An 18147-nucleotide genomic window follows, 5' to 3' on the forward strand; every position below is an offset into this window, starting at 1 on the left:
TACAGTGTCCCTATTAGAAACTTGCAACACGTGAAATGCTCACAGTAATGGCGGACCAACAACAAACTTGAGCACGTACTACCATTAACTTGACATCACTAATGTTTAATATTAGTAGTCTCACCACCTGGAAATGCCTGCACTCCCACCACTACCAACTGTGCAGTGTTGGCGCCTGTAGAGTTGTAGGTGCACTGCTGCCAACATGGACCACATCTCCAGACTAGAGGTCCTTGTGTAGACATGAGGAAGGGACCTGCAAATTGGGAGGTAGACACAGAAGATGAGTTACACATCAATACAACATGCAGTGTACAACACAACAGCAATATGCACTAGGAATGTATACACAGTATTGACAACAGACTGCCCACACAGCTCATGGGAGTCCAACGTCACTGTGTAATTCACTGTCACTTGGGCACACCCTTTGCAAGCCCATGGAAACGGGAAGCAGGAGGGGTGTGTGTGACTCAAACCCAAGCATCGTAACCAAATACATTACAAGCCTGCATGTGCCCAGCCACAATGCAGCGTATGCCCACAGGAACCACGGAAGCCAACAAATCGTCCCGAAAAAATTGGGAATAAAAGAAATAAAAATAAAAACAAAAATAAAAATAAAAAAAAAATAAAAATGGCCATTGAAGGGCCCGGGGGGGTTGGGGAGGCCACCCAGGAGGTCCGAGGACAGGATGCACACCAGAACCCACCTGCGTGGATCCTGGGAAAAAAAAACACCTCCATGGGCTCATGGCCCACACGGCTACCCTATTGTGGGAGTATCACTGCTGTCGCTATTATCACCCTGTGCAGCTGCATCGGGAGGTGGTTGCACTATGGGAGGCAGCCCACGCAAGGCCCTAGTCTGCTCCTCCATGGCTGCAAGCATGCCGGTGTGGTAGGTCTGGTTCTGGAGGATGAGTGTGCGGAGGTCCCCATGCAACAACTCACGGGATGCCCGGACCTCCGCCCTCGTTGCCTGCATCTCAGCTGAGAGCGTACGGGTGAGACGCTCCAGCTGCTGTTCTGTCCTTTGGTGTGTAGAAGCCTCAAGCTCAACAAGAGTCGTCCTGAGGTGAAGGAGCTCCTGCCTCAGGGCTTCCCTGTGGCCCTGGGACTCAATGGAGATGGCCTCCTGCAGAGTCGCCAGTGCCGCCCGCCTGTCCCTGTTGGACCCCAACATGTCCTCCCTGTGTGACTGGCAGATGGAGTTGGTTGCCTGCTCTAGTCGCTCCATCAGCCTTTCAGGGGGGACAATGGAAGTGGCCACCCTATCCATGGCCTGAGCCATCATCTCGGATGATGCTGCCTGTTGGGTTGCCATACCGTAAATGGATTGCTCCCATGCAGTATTGCCAGGTGGCGTACGGCCACCACGTCGGCGGGCACCACACCTGTCTGGGGCAAGGCGAACTGCGCCTTGGTGTGCCGGCACTGCCTGAGGCTGCAGGACTGCATTCCCCCTCTGATCTGCTGGCCCAGGAACAGGATCAGATGTCACGGAGTGTGACCCTGCATCCGTAACCACCAAAGGCGTGGCTGCCAACACTGACATCCCCATTGAGGGTTCTGACCCTGGTGCAGGTGGGTGAGACAGAACAGAATCCCTCCCTGGAACACTCACCTGCGACGGCACGTAGGTCTCATCCGAATCAACACCTGAGTACAGCTCGGGGGAGGTGCAGCCAGAGACACCCCTTGAGAGCACGACCTGCAGCACTTGTGGGTTCTCACCCACCACCACACCACGTCCCTCACTGGTGGTTGGTCGGCCCTCGGACCCCTCCTGGGTCTGCACCATCTCCACAACCCCAGCAGTATCAGGTGCGTCTTCCCCTGCAAAGACATAAAAACAAAGAAATGGAAACAGGCATTAGCACCATGGCACACAATGAGGGCTGAGAAGCAAGAGAACCAGTACTTGTTTGACACATGTCCCACATGACTAAAACCCTCCCATGCATGCACCCTCACTGCGTATGAAGGGCAGGCAAATGGCACACACTGATGACACCAAGATTGAAGATGAACACATTTTCTGCATGCTGCCTGGCAGTGGCATCACACATTGGCCTGTGATTGGCAGGTGAAACACACATGCCATCACACAGATGGCATGTACCATTGCTATTGAGTGAAGATGGAGAGGAGGGCAGCACCTATTCATTCTGTCCAGATCCCGCATGTAATAGCTTTTCTAATTCAAACAGGTCAGATTCTTCACCTGGAGCTGCCAGTCCGAAATGGTCCAATTGCACAGGGACATGTTTGAACAAATGATATCCAGGTAACAAAGTCACTCCACTTTACCATAGCCATGTCAGACATGTGACTAGAGGACTGCGACATGCCTAGTAAAAGTGGTGGAATGTAAAAAATCTGACTAAATGAACAGTGGAAAATTTTGCAACAATGTTGTGGCAAGGTGACACTTCAAGGGAAACTGGCGTGCAGTTGGGCTAGATGTCTACTGTTGGCAGAAGGGATACAGCTATGGGCAAATGCAGCTGCGCAGGATGTATTGCATGAAGCACATGGCTGACCCATACGACTCAGGCGCACACACTCTCACCTGGCACACAAACAGAAGCCCTCACACACACCATGCACATGGATGACACACACATGCATGTGCACTCACCGGACAATGCCTCTTAATCAGCCAAATCTCCCACGCCTTGGATCTGTTCCTCCGTGACGTAGGTCCCAGCGACTGACTCATGTGGAGTGAGTTCCATGTCTACTACTGGAGACCCACCTCCAGTCACTAGAGTTGCGGCATGACTTGAGGCCAGCTTACTCTTTGCCCTGTGCTTTAGGTCATTCCAGCGCTTATAGCAATCATTGGCTGTGCGCCTCACGATTCCAAGGGCACTTACGATGTCCGCAACGGTCTGCCAGTGTGCCTGGCGTTGTGCAGGTGTGGTCTTGGATCCTGCAACAATGACCATCTCGTTGTCATGTGCGGACACATACTCGACAAGTGCATTCAGTTCGTCATCCGTGAAGCTGGGCTTCCTGGACGGGCCGGACTGTGTAGCTGTGTCTGGGGCATCAGCCTGTGCCGGACGAGCACTCTTCCTCTTCCGCTTGGAAGGTGGTGGGGATCCTGAGTGTCCTGCGCCGCTCTGGACACAAGGGGCAGGAGCCCTCGTGGACTCTGTATCAGGAGTGTGGGATTGCACACTCAGCATGGGAGTTGGTGCAGGCATTGGCTCTAGTGTGATGGTGTCAGGGGGTATATCAGCAGCATGGACTAGGACCGACACTGTCCGGGCTGGGTGTGTGAGGGCTGGGGTGGATGGAGCCGCAGCTGCCCCTGCAGCCTCTCCGCCCTGCCTACTTGGTGCAGCAGATGACCTTGCTGCCCCAGATGCACGTGGCATGGTGACATCAACGTGCACCAGCGCACGTGTCATAGGCCTGCTGACCTGGAAGTCAGCCATGGAGTCAGCCAGGTTCGGTGCCACAATGGGCTGGTCCAACAAGGGCTGAGCATGGATGGTGTCAGCCACATCAGCCTCAATGGGAGGGGGGGGGATTATGGGTGCCCTTGACTGGTCCTCCACACATGGGGGGACAGGCTCACCCTGCAAGTAACGACCACGTCCCCTACCAGATCCACCACGGCCACCACTTGTGGCTCTTCCACCTTTGCCACCCTTACGGAATCCTCGCCTCCCAGCCATGGCACTGATGTTAATGTGCGTATGGGAGTGGCAGTAAAATATTGTCCTGGGCAATTGGGGGTCAAAGGGGTTGGGTACCAGATGGTAATTGTACCCTAGTGCTCTTGCAAGGCTGATTGTAACCCCTGGGGAAAGATGACGGGTCACGCTACGCACAGGAGCCCCAAAAAAGGGAGATGACATGCACGCAACCCCTCCTAGACCACGTGTGCAGAAAGAAAAACCTGCACTACGCTGTGGCACCCAGTAACACAAGAATGAACGTATGCCTGTCACACGCAGCCTAGAATGACCTCTGAAGGGGTAGGCTACACACGGGGCAAGCACAGATGTTAGATACGTGCGTGACTCACCGTCTGCCAGGTAAAAGAGCGTGAAAAAGGAGCGCGTTTGGTTGGCAACACCCCCGCCAAAAGAAGATATGTACGCTGTCTGAGGAGACAGGACAACAGTAAAAGGGAACACTGTTTGAGGGAACAGGCCCAGGTAAACCAGTAAAAGAGTAAAAGGAGAAAAATCTGTCAGAGGGAATACGAACTTGAAACGCCGTGAAGTAAATCGCGTGTGAACCGACAAGAAGTACAGAATTCACCCACTCGCTCTCCACGAAAAGCACATACAAGGAAATGGTGTTCTACGCGTACCTTTTATACAGGCCCACACGTCCAGCGTCACTTACGCGGCGTCTACGCGCTAGGGCCATTTCCACCAATTACACGCTTTGTGACTTATGCGTGTACGGCCATTTCCACCAATTACACGGTTTGTCACTTCTGCGTGTACGGCCATTTCCACCAATTACACGCTTTGTCACTTCTGCGTGTACGGCCATTTACACCAATCACACGCGATGAAACTCTGACGTGCAGTCTTTCCACGTGTGCTCTGTCATCACGTGCTGTGTGGGAAACACCCGTGCGGCTCACATCACAGACGCGCTTACGCGCTGAGGGCCTTTGGTCCAATAGAATCGCGTATGCGTGCTGACGCGCTTACGCGCTAAGGGCCTTTCCTCGGTTTTCACGCTGACGCGCAGGATTTTCATGTGCCAAATCACTCCGTACCAAGCTGGCCACGCATAAGCACACGGAAGACCACGCATCTGCCCAGAAGGCCGAACTACTGCCCCCCAGAGCCCCGAGCACGCTCCCACCTGCCATCTGCTGCTGCCTGACTGCCTGCTGCCCACGTGCACTGCCATTTGCTGCCTGCACATCAGCCAGGGGTGCTGTTGCTGTGACCACCCCTGCTGGAACCGAAGACTCCCGACTGGAATTCCATCGCTCCACAGCCCAGCCCCAGGACCCAGTTGCCCACCCACTCCTGCCTCTGGGGTTGTCATGTCGGGGCAAACACCATCTGTGACCACTGACAACCCCCGGCCAGAGAGGCAGAGGGGCACCAGCTTCAGTGCCACCGAAGTTGGTGTCCTGGTGGAGCAAGTCCTGGGGCAGTATGATGCCCTCTTCGGAAGTTCCCGCGCCGACAAGGAAGGACGGACTCGGATCTGGACTGACATCGTGACTGCCATCAACGCGGAGGGGGTGGCAGTCCGGGACTTACAACATTTCAGGAAGCGCTTGGAGGACTTCAGGTCCAGGACCCTGAACAAGGCCCGGCGCCTCTTGAAGGCAGCGGATGCCAAGGGGTGCCGGGGCCACTTGTCGGAAGAACAGATGGGGGTCCTGGAATGCATATCCCCAGCGCTCCACGTCCAGGTCCTAGAGAAGCAGACCCGTCTGGAGTCGAGCGGTGAGTGTACATGCATCCTGATTGTGAGCAGTGCGTGTGGTGATCATTCGCCATTGTGCCGGTTGCACATCTGTTTGTATGGGGTCGAGTATGGGTGGGGGTGTACAGGGCCGTGGGGCTGACACATGCGAGGGCTGTAATGTGTGAGACATGGATGGTGCTTGTGTGTGTGGGCTTGCATGGCATGAGTAGGGGCCAGGGCGGAGAACTCCATGCGGAGGGCCCTGAGGCGGGCCGAGTGCCTCGAGGCAATCCGCAGGGGGTTGGAGGAGGACACAGCGTCGTCCCTGCGGACCCTCGGGGCCATGGAACTGGACCGCCTCCGGGACATCGAACAGGAGTTCGATGATGCCCTGGCCCGGGACACCACGGAGTGAGCCGCTGGACTTGCCCGCCGCCTTTGTATATAGTTCTTTAGTTTTAGGTTTCCTTTCTTTCATATTATGATTTGGAGTCGACGGACACTGCTCCACTTTTTGTATATAGTTGATTTTTAGGTAGGTTTTTTAGTAGGTTTCCTTTGTTCCGTTGGGCTCATGGACCCTTGTTATTTTTGTACATAGTTCTTTATTGCATGGAGATTTTTTTACATTTGACTTTGAACAAAAAAAAATTCTATTTGGATTTCCAGTTTTTTTTTTATACGGACATGCAGCTTATTTTTTCTCATTCACATTGTAGTTTGTTTTCTTTCTTTAGCATTCTTTATTTTTTTCAATACTATTTTGTTTGCATACTTCACTGTGTGGTATCATCTCATTGGTTTCATGCATGTCATGTTGTGTGTTTTCCCATTCAATTGCAACAATTGTGTGTGACGGACATGGGTTCATGAGCTTCATGAACATTGGGGGTGTAACATGTGATTTCCATTTCCATGTGGGTGAATGGGTTACTTGGTAGGGCTTTTTGGCTGTGGAGGCTGACCATTACGCACATGATTGGTGATTGTGAGGACCTGGTGGGGGCTGCCCATGGTGGCAGGGGGGTGGGGGTGGTGGGAGACATGAGTGGGGCCCTGGTGGAGGGTGACCCTGGATGCTGGGGGGTGGGGGTGCAGGGGGACATGAGTGGGGGCCTGGTGGAGGGTGACCCTGGATGCTGGGGGGTGGGGGTGGTGGGAGACATGAGTGGGGGCCTGGTGGAGGCTGCCCCTGCACTGCTGGGGGGTGGGGGTGGTGGGAGACATGAGTGGGGGCCTGGTGGAGGATGCCCATGGTGGCAGGGGGGTGGGGGTGGTGGGAGACATGAGTGGGGGCCTGGTGGAGGATGCCCATGGTGGCAGGGGGGTGGGGGTGGTGGGAGACATGAGTGGGGGCCTGGTGGAGGCTGCCCCTGCACTGCTGGGGGGTGGGGGTGCAGGGGGACATGAGTGGGGGCCTGGTGGAGGCTGCCCCTGCACTGCCGGGGGGTGGGGGTGGTGGCAGACATGAGTGGGGGCCTGGTGTAGGGTGACCCTGGATGCTGGGGGGTGGGGGTGCAGGGGGACATGAGTGGGGGCCTGGTGGAGGGTGACCCTGGATGCTGGGGGGGGGTGGTGGGAGACATGAGTGGGGGCCTGGTGGAGGATGCCCATGGTGGCAGGGGGGTGGCGGTGGTGGGAGACATGAGTGGGGGCCTGGTGGAGGATGCCCATGATGGCAGGGGGGTGGGGGTGGTGGGAGACATGAGTGGGGGCCTGGTGGAGGATGCCCATGGTGGCAGGGGTGGGGGTGGTGGGAGACATGAGTGGGGGCCTGGTGGAGGGTGACCCTGGATGCTAGGGGGTGGGGGTGCAGGGGGACATGAGTGGGGGCCTGGTGGAGGGTGACCCTGGATGCTGGGGGGTGGGGGTGGTGGGAGACATGAGTGGGGGCCTGGTGGAGGCTGCCCCTGCACTGCTGGGGGGTGGGGGTGGTGGGAGACATGAGTGGGGGCCTGGTGGAGGATGCCCATGGTGGCAGGGGGGTGGGGGTGGTGGGAGACATGAGTGGGGGCCTGGTGGAGGATGCCCATGGTGGCAGGGGGGTGGGGGTGGTGGGAGACATGAGTGGGGGCCTGGTGGAGGCTGCCCCTGCACTGCTGGGGGGTGGGGGTGCAGGGGGACATGAGTGGGGGCCTGGTGGAGGCTGCCCCTGCACTGCCGGGGGGTGGGGGTGGTGGGAGACATGAGTGGGGGCCTGGTGTAGGGTGACCGTGGATGCTGGGGGGTGGGGGTGCAGGGGGACATGAGTGGGGGCCTGGTGGAGGGTGACCCTGGATGCTGGGGGGTGGGGGTGGTGGGAGACATGAGTGGGGGCCTGGTGGAGGGTGCCCATGCACTGCTGGGGGGTGGAGGTGGTGGGAGACATGAGTGGGGGCCTGGTGGAGGATGCCCATGGTGGCAGGGGGGTGGGGGTGGTGGGAGACATGAGTGGGGGCCTGGTGGAGGATGCCCATGGTGGCAGGGGGTGGGGGTGGTGGGAGACATGAGTGGGGGCCTGGTGGAGGATGCCCATGGTGGCAGGGGGGTGGGGGTGGTGGGAGACATGAGTGGGGGCCTGGTGGAGGATGCCCATGGTGGCAGGGGGGTGGGGGTGGTGGGAGACATGAGTGGGGGCCTGGTGGAGGGTGACCCTGGATGCTGGGGGGTGGGGGTGCAGGGGGACATGAGTGGGGGCCTGGTGGAGGGTGACCCTGGATGCTGGGGAGTGGGGGTGGTGGGAGACATGAGTGGGGGCCTGGTGGAGGCTGCCCCTGCACTGCTGGGGGGTGGGGGTGGTGGGAGACATGAGTGGGGGCCTGGTGGAGGCTGCCCCTGCACTGCTGGGGGGTGGGGGTGCAGGGGGACATGAGTGGGGGCCTGGTGGAGGCTGCCCCTGCACTGCCGGGGGGTGGGGGTGGTGGGAGACATGAGTGGGGGCCTGGTGTAGGGTGACCCTGGATGCTGGGGGGTGGGGGTGCAGGGGGACATGAGTGGGGGCCTGGTGGAGGGTGACCCTGGATGCTGGGGGGTGGGGTTGGTGGGAGACATGAGTGGGGGCCTGGTGAAGGGTGACCCTGGATGCTGGGGGGTGGGGGTGGTGGGAGACATGAGTGGGGGCCTGGTGGACGATGCCCATGGTGGCAGGGGGGTGGGGGTGGTGGGAGACATGAGTGGCGGCCTGGTGGAGGATGCCCATGGTGGCAGGGGGGTGGGGGTGGTGGGAGACATGAGTCGGGGCCTCGTGGAGGATGCCCCTGGTGGCAGGGGGGTGGGGGTGGTGGGAGACATGAGTGGGGGCCTGGTGGAGGATGCCCATGGTGGCAGGGGGTTGGGGGTGGTGGGAGACATGAGTGGGGGCCTGGTGGAGGATGCTCATGGTGGCAGGGGGGTGGGGGTGGTGGGAGACATGAGTGGGGGCCTGGTGGAGGATGCCCATGGTGGCAGGGGGGTGGGGGTGGTGGGAGACATGAGTGGGGGCCTGGTGGAGGATGCCCATGGTGGCAGGGGGGTGGGGGTGGTGGGAGACATGAGTGGGGGCCTGGTGGAGGCTGCCCCTGCACTGCTGGGGGGTGGGGGTGCAGGGGGACATGAGTGGGGGCCTGGTGGAGGCTGCCCCTGCACTGCCGGGGGGTGGGGGTGGTGGGAGACATGAGTGGGGGCCTGGTGGAGGCTGCCCCTGCACTGCTGGGGGGTGGGGGTGCAGGGGGACATGAGTGGGGGCCTGGTGGAGGCTGCCCCTGCACTGCCGGGGGGTGGGGGTGGTGGGAGACATGAGTGGGGGCCTGGTGTAGGGTGACCCTGGATGCTAGGGGGTGGGGGTGCAGGGGGACATGAGTGGGGGCCTGGTGGAGGGTGACTCTGGATGCTGGGGGGTGGGGGTGGTGGGAGACATGAGTGGGGGCCTGGTGGAGGGTGACCCTGGATGCTGGGGGGTGGGGGTGGTGGGAGACATGAGTGGGGGTCTGGTGGAGGATGCCCATGGTGGCAGGGGGGTGGGGGTGGTGGGAGACATGGGTGGGGGCCTGGTGGAGGGTGACCCTGGATGCTGGGGGGTGGGGGTGCAGGGGGACATGAGTGGGGGCCTGGTGGAGGCTGCCCATGGTGGCAGGGGGGTGGGGGCGGTGGGAGACATGAGTGGGGGCCTGGTGGAGGCTGCCCCTGCACTGCTGGGGGGTGGGGGTGGTGGGAGACATGAGTGGGGGCCTGGTGGAGGCTGCCCCTGGATGCTGGGGGGTGGGGGTGCAGGGGGACATGAGTGGGGGCCTGGTGGAGGCTGCCCATGGTGGCAGGGGGGTGGGGGTGGTGGGAGACATGAGTGGGGGCCTGGTGGAGGCTGCCCCTGGTGGCTGGGGGGTGGGGGTGGTGGGAGACATGAGTGGGGGCCTGGTGGAGGATGCCCCTGCACTGCTGGGGGGTGGGGGTGCAGGGGGACATGAGTGGGGGCCTGGTGGAGGCTGCCCCTGCACTGCTGGGGGGTGGGGGTGCTGGGGGACATGAGTGGGGGCCTGGTGGAGGCTGCCCCTGCACTGCTGGGGGGTGGGGGTGGTGGGAAACATGCATTGTTGATCAGTAGTGCAAGGTGACATGTGGGTTGGCTGGGGCGCATACCCATGGTGAATGGGCTGCCTGCGGGACATGGGCAGGGGTGCAGGGTAGTCCCCCGTGGTGTGGGCTGCCTGCAGGGGCCGTGGAGGTTGTGGAGCGTACACCTGGGAGGACCCACGCGGCCAATTCACGTGTAGTACTCCCCAGAACCCCTGAAATACACATTCCCTGCTGGTATCGCGTTTGCAACTTCCCGCGCACCCCTGAAATACATGTACCCTGCTCGCACTGGCCCAATCGCGTGTGTAACTTCCCGCGCACCCCTGAAATACACGTACCCTGCTCGCACTGGGACAATCGCGTGTGCAACTTCCCGCGCACCCCTGAAATACACGTACCCTGCTCGCACTGGGACAATCGCGTGTGCAACTTCCCGCGCACCCCTGAAATACACGTACCCTTCTCGCACTGGGACTATCGCATGTGGAACTTCCCACGCACCCCTGAAATACACCTACCCTGCTCGCACTGGGCCAATCGCGTGTGGAACTTCCCGCGCACCCCTGAAATACACGTACCCTGCTCGCACTGGGACAATCGCGTGTGGAACTTCCCGCGCACCCCTGAAATACACGTACCCTGCTCGCACTGGGACAATCGCGTGTGCAACTTCCCACCCACCCCTGAAATACACGTACCCTGCTCGCACTGGGACTATCGCGTGTGGAACTTCCCGCGCACCCCTGAAATACACGTACCCTGCTCGCACTGGGACAATCGCGTGTGCAACTTCCCGCGCACCCCTGAAATACACGTTGCCCGCTTGGCGTTTGCTGTTTGGCAGCCCGGTGAACTGGTCCAGGGTTCGCGCAGCCCTTTGCGATGATTTAGCGATTTTGATGGCTTTTCCTTGCGCGAGGGCGTTCTTGGGGGCGTTACTGGCGCTGCTGCAGGGTCGCTGCGATTCTCTGCGCCACGGCTGGTTTGGAAGCCTGAAATCCATGAATACGCTGTGCGCGGAAATCGGTTTTAGCGCACGTGCCTGGCGCAATCAATCGCACGCGGACACTCTGCGCCAGCCGCTTGCGACACTTTTCTGCGAAATTCTATGAATTACCCACATAGTGTTTTTGGAATAAGACAACAATTGGACTACTGTGCTGGAATGGTGAAATTCACTATAAACTCACAGGAAGATCCACAAGAATTTGTAATGTACTTACTATTAGTACTGGAAAACAAAAACATACCTATAAATGTAATCTTCCAGATTTCATACATGTGGAAACATACATGCATTCTCTGCAACAATGTGACACAAAATGCAGACCACGGTAGATTATGTTCTACCTGCAATTCGGATAATCACTCCACATTACTAATACAAACACATAGTAAATACATAATACTAATGCTTCTACGTTACAATGCAGATGGTACGAAAAACAACTGCAAGCTGACTGGATTCACACATGGTCAAATATCACTTGGTAGGAAAACCTTCACAACAATAGGTATAATCTACCACGCAGGAGCCACAACCAACTCAGGGCACTACACTGCATATATAAAAAAAAATGTGGATGGTTTGAATGTAATGATAGTACCGTTACTCTAAAGCAGAGATTACCAGCTAATCTTACAAACGCGTATTTAATGTTCTTAAAACCAAAATCTGATAACTGAACTGTACTTAAACCTTAAGTACACTTGTAGTAAAAACATATAAACTGTCACAATATTTCAAAACCTATCTAACTGCCCAAGCATTCTACAACAACTAATCAGATAAATTAATACCACTCAAATAGAGCAAAAAATAGACAGTTAGAATACGCCAATTGGTATCTAACTGTCCCAAAATGTACAAATATGCAAACAGATAAATCAATACCACGAAATTATATCAAAACATAAACAGTTAGAATACGCCTACTGGTATCTAACTGGGCCAAAATTTTACAATATCCAAACAAATACCTAATACCTTACTGCTCACAAAAACTGAAACAATCCAATGCATAAAGCATTAGGCAGAAAGAACAAGTAAACGCGGAAAACAAACAAATAAATAAACTGTAGCATAAGAGAAAAAGGTTTTTTTTTTATCCAACATGGATTTTTTTTCTCCCACAGACCCAATGGTTTTAGCAACAAACACATAAACTTTGCAAATTGCACAGTACTCTGGTTTGTAATCTACTAAATATGAGGCTCAATAAAAAGAAGAAAATGTTGATTGTACAATGTAATAAGTCATTATAAAATACTAATACTAACATGCTATTTTATTTTATTACAGAAATGAACAAGAAAAACATGGACTCCCGTTACTAAACCAAATAGTACGTATAACAAGATAAATACAACCATCGCACCATATCACACCCATACAAGCTTATAACATTGTTCCTTATAAATTAGTTTTTGACCCAAAGTTAAAAGCCACTATGGGTGTGATATGCTGCGGTGGTTGTGGCCAGGGCATACACTCTTTGGCCATGCACCCAACATTCTATACCCTGGCCACAACCACCGCAGCATATCACACCCATAGATGCAAGCATCTATGTAGCCGTGCGCAAAGTTTTTTCCCATTCAGTCTATGGGGGAAAAAAAAGTTTTGGGACCCCCCCTATAACTTTTCCCCCCCCTGGACGAATCCTCACCAAACTTTGCAAAAACATTCAGAGTGGGCCATATACTTGTTTTGCAAAGTTTGGTGAGGATTCGTCCAGGGGGAGCGAAGTTATAAGCCACCCAAAAAGTGCTCTTCCTATGGAAACACCAACTTAACCATAACTACATGGCCATACCGTGGCTATTTAATATATATATATATATATACATATATATATATATCACTAACAAAAACATTGTTAAAGGGACGCTATGGTTAAGTTGCGCTACTAAAAACCTATCCCCTTTACTGAAAAAACTAACTGCTCTAGATATGTCAGTGAACAAAAAAAGAACGTACACATGTGATGTCATCTTTCATGTCATGTGTGTTAGTCTTAGCGGTGCACAGTGGTGCCAGGAGTTATGGTTGCTTAGCTTACCATAACTGGCGAATTTCTGGGGGTTTTCTGTTTTACTTGTCACCATAATATGGATAAGTTGTTATTAGTGCAAAGTAAGTATAATGTTCCTTTTATGTACTTGTTGCACTGAATGTGATAGGTTTTTGTTAGGGCAACTGAACCATAACGTCCCTATTTAAACGTTTTTTTGTCAGTGAATTTGATAGGTTTTTAGTAGCACAATTTAACCATAACGTCTCTTTAACAATTTTTTTTGTTAGTGAATTTCATAGGTTTGTATTAGGGCACTATAACCAGAATGTTGCTTTAGTCTACTGTTTGCACTAAATGTGATAGGTTTTTAGTAGTGCAACTTACCCTTAACGTCCCTTTATGAAATGTTTTTGTTACTGAATTTCATATGTTTTTAGTAGGGCCCTGTAACCAGAACATTGCTTTAGCATAGTGTTTTCTGTAAAGGTGATAGGTTTTTGGTAGCGGCACTGAATCATAACATCCCGTGAACAACGTTTTTTCACGGAATCCTTGGCTGCCCTCGTGATGAACTTGTTGAAAGGCCAAATTCCCTTGTGTATGTATCCATTTCTGCTACCCCTTCCCTTTCCTAATAGTGTCTGTATATCTTAGAAATTAAATGTGTGCATGTTAAGTGTTGGTGAGTGTGTGAGTGGTTTTTCTTTTTGTGTTAACAGTGCATGGTGAGTCTGTGCAGCACATTACTCCCTGAGATCAGTGCAAGTAAGCAATATGTAGTGTTCCTAGGGAGACTGCACCTGGCTGGCATATGTGCAATCACAATGCAGGTATCCGTAGGACTTCAGTACTGGCCGCATAGCCGCATCATCTAATGCACTTTTAATTAGTTGTGGGGGTGCACGTCTGTCCATTCCACAGCTATGCACATGTGTAAGGCATCCTCTGTGTGCTGGTAACACCGCCCCTGTCACCAGCCCTACGGATTCATATGGTAGGTTTCCACAGTTCAAGCAGTCCTGGCGACAACGTGGTTTGCTGTGCAACCTCCAGTGTACGCTGTGTGTGTTAAATGTGGCATTCATGTGATTGATGTGCTGCTTGCCTTTCCATGACCCTGCGGGTTGTGGAGGTGGAGAAAACATTTAACTGCAGGTGTCAGATTTAGCCATGATAGGTGGGTTGTCAGTTATATCAATGTCCACCTCCCCTTCCTCCTCACCTGTTTCTTCTGATGATGCTTCTCACCGGGTAAGTTTCTTCTTTGATTTCTTTCTTTTTGAGAAGAGATACGGTCGTCTGCGGTAAGAAGCCACCTAATTCCCTGCTAGAGAGGGAAGCAGTGGGCCCCCTTCCCGCAGAGACCAATTGGAGAGGAAAAAAGCAGCAGCTTAAAAAAAACCTCTCTGTGTTGGTAGCGACGATAGACTGCCGGGTTGTCTTGAACTGTCCAGGACTAGAAGGATGGAATTCCGGAGCACTACTGTAAAGGTGTTCTGAAGGGTGTTGCTGCGGTGCCTTGATAACCCAGGGCTAGATCACTGAAGATCCGAAGCAGGCTCACAGGAAGGATGCTCTGCGAGGAGTAGGAGCAAAGGACCAGACTCAGGCCAGTTTGTACGTTCAGTGGGTAGAGGGGAGAACGTATCCAAACACAGGAGCGAAAGGAACCGCAAGAGCAGCGATGTGGATGAGGCAAGCCGAGGAGCTAAAAATCAGCTGCCCAGGAAGGGAATGGGTGAAAGCAAAGAGCAGCAAAGTAGAGCGGAGACTAGCGAGAGGGGGGAAAGCACAGGAGAAGGCAGGGCAAAGACAAACGGGTAGAGAAAGAATTGGTAAGCCCGGAAGGAAAAAGAATGCTGTGGAAAGTTAGGCAAGGCGGGACGCAAAGCGATACACAGGAGCACAGCAACAGAGTCAAAGTTGCAACGCACCGAACCCAGAGAGGCTACGGAAACAGAGCAACAGAAACAGAAAAGACTAGAGAGGCAAACCAGGAAGTAGGAAAGCAACCCTGGAACAACCTAATGGCGCCGCCAACACCAAGCGTTCCAAAGCCTCCAGCGGCAACCGGGAGCCGGTGGCGTGACAGCAGGAGTGACAATCTGCAGTAAGTCTGCAAAATGGCAAAGCTGGTGCAGCCTGGTCACTCACATACAAGTGCATGTAAAGACAAGGAAGCACACATCAGATTCTTCGGATCGCAAAGAATATCAGTGGTGCTTTGAAAAGTACTGTAGCCGACTGGGGTGCACTGAATAATTATCTTCCTGCTCCATGCAATGAAGCTGCGTTTCACCTTGTTGTAAGCATTGTTGTATTTCAGAATGTATTAATATCTGTAAATGGTGGTCCTACGGCTAATGCTGTACCATGAAGTGTACGTACTGCATGTGATGAGAACTGAAATCGAAACACAAGGCACCAGTGGGCAGGGTACTGCCTTCCAACAATGCAGTAGGGTAATTTCATGTACAGCATTCAACCACAACTGTTCCTGCCAACAACAGGGACAATCCTGTAGGGCAGCAGATCCTTAAAACATCCTTGCAGACCATATACTGCGCTGCAGACCCTTACCTGGCAAAGGGCATTATATTGTGCATGTACTGCGACACGCTACGCTACAGGGGGAAGCTACTTGGAAGTGCTTGGGAAGGGTTTGTCTAGGAGCATGACAATGACTGCCACCTATTTAAGTGAGGGCCACCCAACATTTCCTTCTCTCTGCACGTGCCATACATTATCTCTGTAGGTGGTGCCCCTTCCGTACCGGCCCTTGCCTTCCTTTCCTTCTGTGTCGTGTGTTACAAGACCAACATAAATAGAAACCAACTGGAAAAGGAAAAAAGTTCCATGGAAAAAGCTCCTTTCAGAATTGAAAATGTGGAATTTGCAATGAACGGCTGCAGGGCGCTGTGCATCGTATACGCTCCACAGAATGTGCGCAAAATAAAGGGAGGCGTGGCTCTGTGGAATACACTGTTGTGGAAACACGTAGAAAGTGCTGGCTGTAAAAAGAGGTTTTTTTCTGTGTTGCTGTATGTTTTGCAGTGTTTAAGTGTGCAACACCTACTCAAAATGATTCCTGTACTTCCAAGAAGGGCAGCAAGGCATTTTGGATAGGTCGTCCAAAAATCGGAATTGCAGCAATAGTAAGATGAACGCTATTTTTGGGAAAAACTCTTCATGGTGTGAAACGTCATATTCACATTTTGGAAGTACGACATTGTCACATGTCGTAAAAAGGCACAAATAGACTTCTTCACAATGTACTGCGCTTTCTCCATTTCCAGACCAAATGAAAAATAACGCAGCCACATCAGTGTCTGCGTAATGCGGTAAAGTATTATGAAGGAGATTGGAAACGTACGCATGACCTGGGCAAGTGCCTCCTTCATCGCAAACGGCACTGAAACTCCGGTAACATGTTGTGAACTTTTCCCTCACAATGAAGAACAATAATGTCGGCATGATCACGCGTCACCAAAGTCTCACAAAGACACAGCAAAATCAGTCACTTCATTGCAGGTACTCCATACCAATACAAATCCACATGATAGAATCCAAAATAATGAGCAGCCGCTGCAGTGTTTTCCATTCACTTTCAATCAATGCATTCAGAACTCCCCCAAAAACCGTACGCTGTGTCTCGTGAAACACACAGCCATAACCGCACCTTTTGCAATTTTGTTGACAAATACACTGTCTACCACAGTCTGTGCGTACAAACCACACCCAGAAACCTTTTTGAGCAATCCCATGGCCTCCACAGTGCCATTTCTATGGCCGCCATCTGCAAAAGTGCTGGATGTAACACTTGCAACCCTGCAACTATCGCGATGTCGGCGGACTTATCGTGCTGTGCACGTAGGAGTGGGGGAATAAAATGCAACCAGGGTAGGGGAATTCGTTTGTAGTGGTGACTCTGAAAAGAGCCTTTTTTTTAATGATGCTTCCCTAGAAACACCTTTCTTTCCAGTTTTATAAGTGTTTTTGTTTTTTGTAGTTCACCTCACATTCTTAAAATAGCATCCTCAGTGCAGCCTGTAGATTGTGAAACAAAATATGATTGCTACTGGGCGTCAAAGAAATGCCATTTGCATTGAAAAGGGGTTTATAGTCATTACATCGAAAACAATAATGTCGAAAGTCAAAATATAGAAAAAAAATGCCGAAAAAAAAAAGTTGAATTTCTTTTTCATTACGTTTTTTATACAAAATGGGGAGGTTCTCCCCAAACCCCCTTTTTTCTATTTTCTTTTTATTTTACCCCTTTTTTTACTTACTAAACCCAAAAAATACATATAAATAAAAAAATTAAACATTCAACTTTTTTTTTTTCGACATTTTGTTTTCGACATTTTTGTCTTTCGACTTTATTTTTTTGACTTTTTTACTCCACACCTTGAAAAGGTGCACATATCGAGACAAAATGTTGTCATTCTCACAGGAGAACATCCCAGCAGAACTCATGAAGTCACACATGCTTCTCTTGAAAAGACCCCTTCCGACCTCTGGCTGGTGACAACAATTATTGGAATAGTCCCATACTATTCTTAGTGGTATACATAAGAAAAGCAGCTTTGCAGTGGGAAAAATGCACTTTACTGCTTTCAGCAACTTCTTCAGTTGACGGTACACAAGTGAACAAGCCATGGAACCCAAATGGAAGCCTCCATAGTGCACGATTACAACATGTACAGTCGCAAAAGTGTCCACTCGTCGATATTCTGCAAATGCCTCTTTCAATGGCATACTGGAGCAGATCTAGCACAAAGGCATCACCCACTATGAACACTGTGCATCTCTCCATCTCTGCCAGCCTCACTACACAGAGTAATGAAAATTGCCGCCCTTTCCTGTGACGCACACCCTGAGCACTTGATTGGACAATCCCCACAGTCCCATTTCCATTGGACAGCATTGTGAGATGGGCAGAATGTGGCATGTCGCTTCTCAAAGTACCCCAAGGGCCGCACCCCAGTAAAGCAGGAGCAGTCCTTCTTCCCTTTCCACTATTCTTTTGTCCATCACTACCTGGTTGGATGCTGTTAAATAGTCACACACGCATCCACCAATGGCATCCAAGACGTTAGCATCTAACACTGTCAATTCTATACAACACCTCATATGTACCATTACACATTCACCCTCCAAGTGTCGTGGCATTGGAAAGCACGTCCGGTAGAAAGTT

This window comes from Ambystoma mexicanum, chromosome 7p, assembly GCF_040938575.1.
Source record: "Ambystoma mexicanum isolate Mex_15411 chromosome 7p, UKY_AmexF1_1, whole genome shotgun sequence".
In the NCBI taxonomy this organism is placed as follows: domain Eukaryota; kingdom Metazoa; phylum Chordata; class Amphibia; order Caudata; family Ambystomatidae; genus Ambystoma; species Ambystoma mexicanum.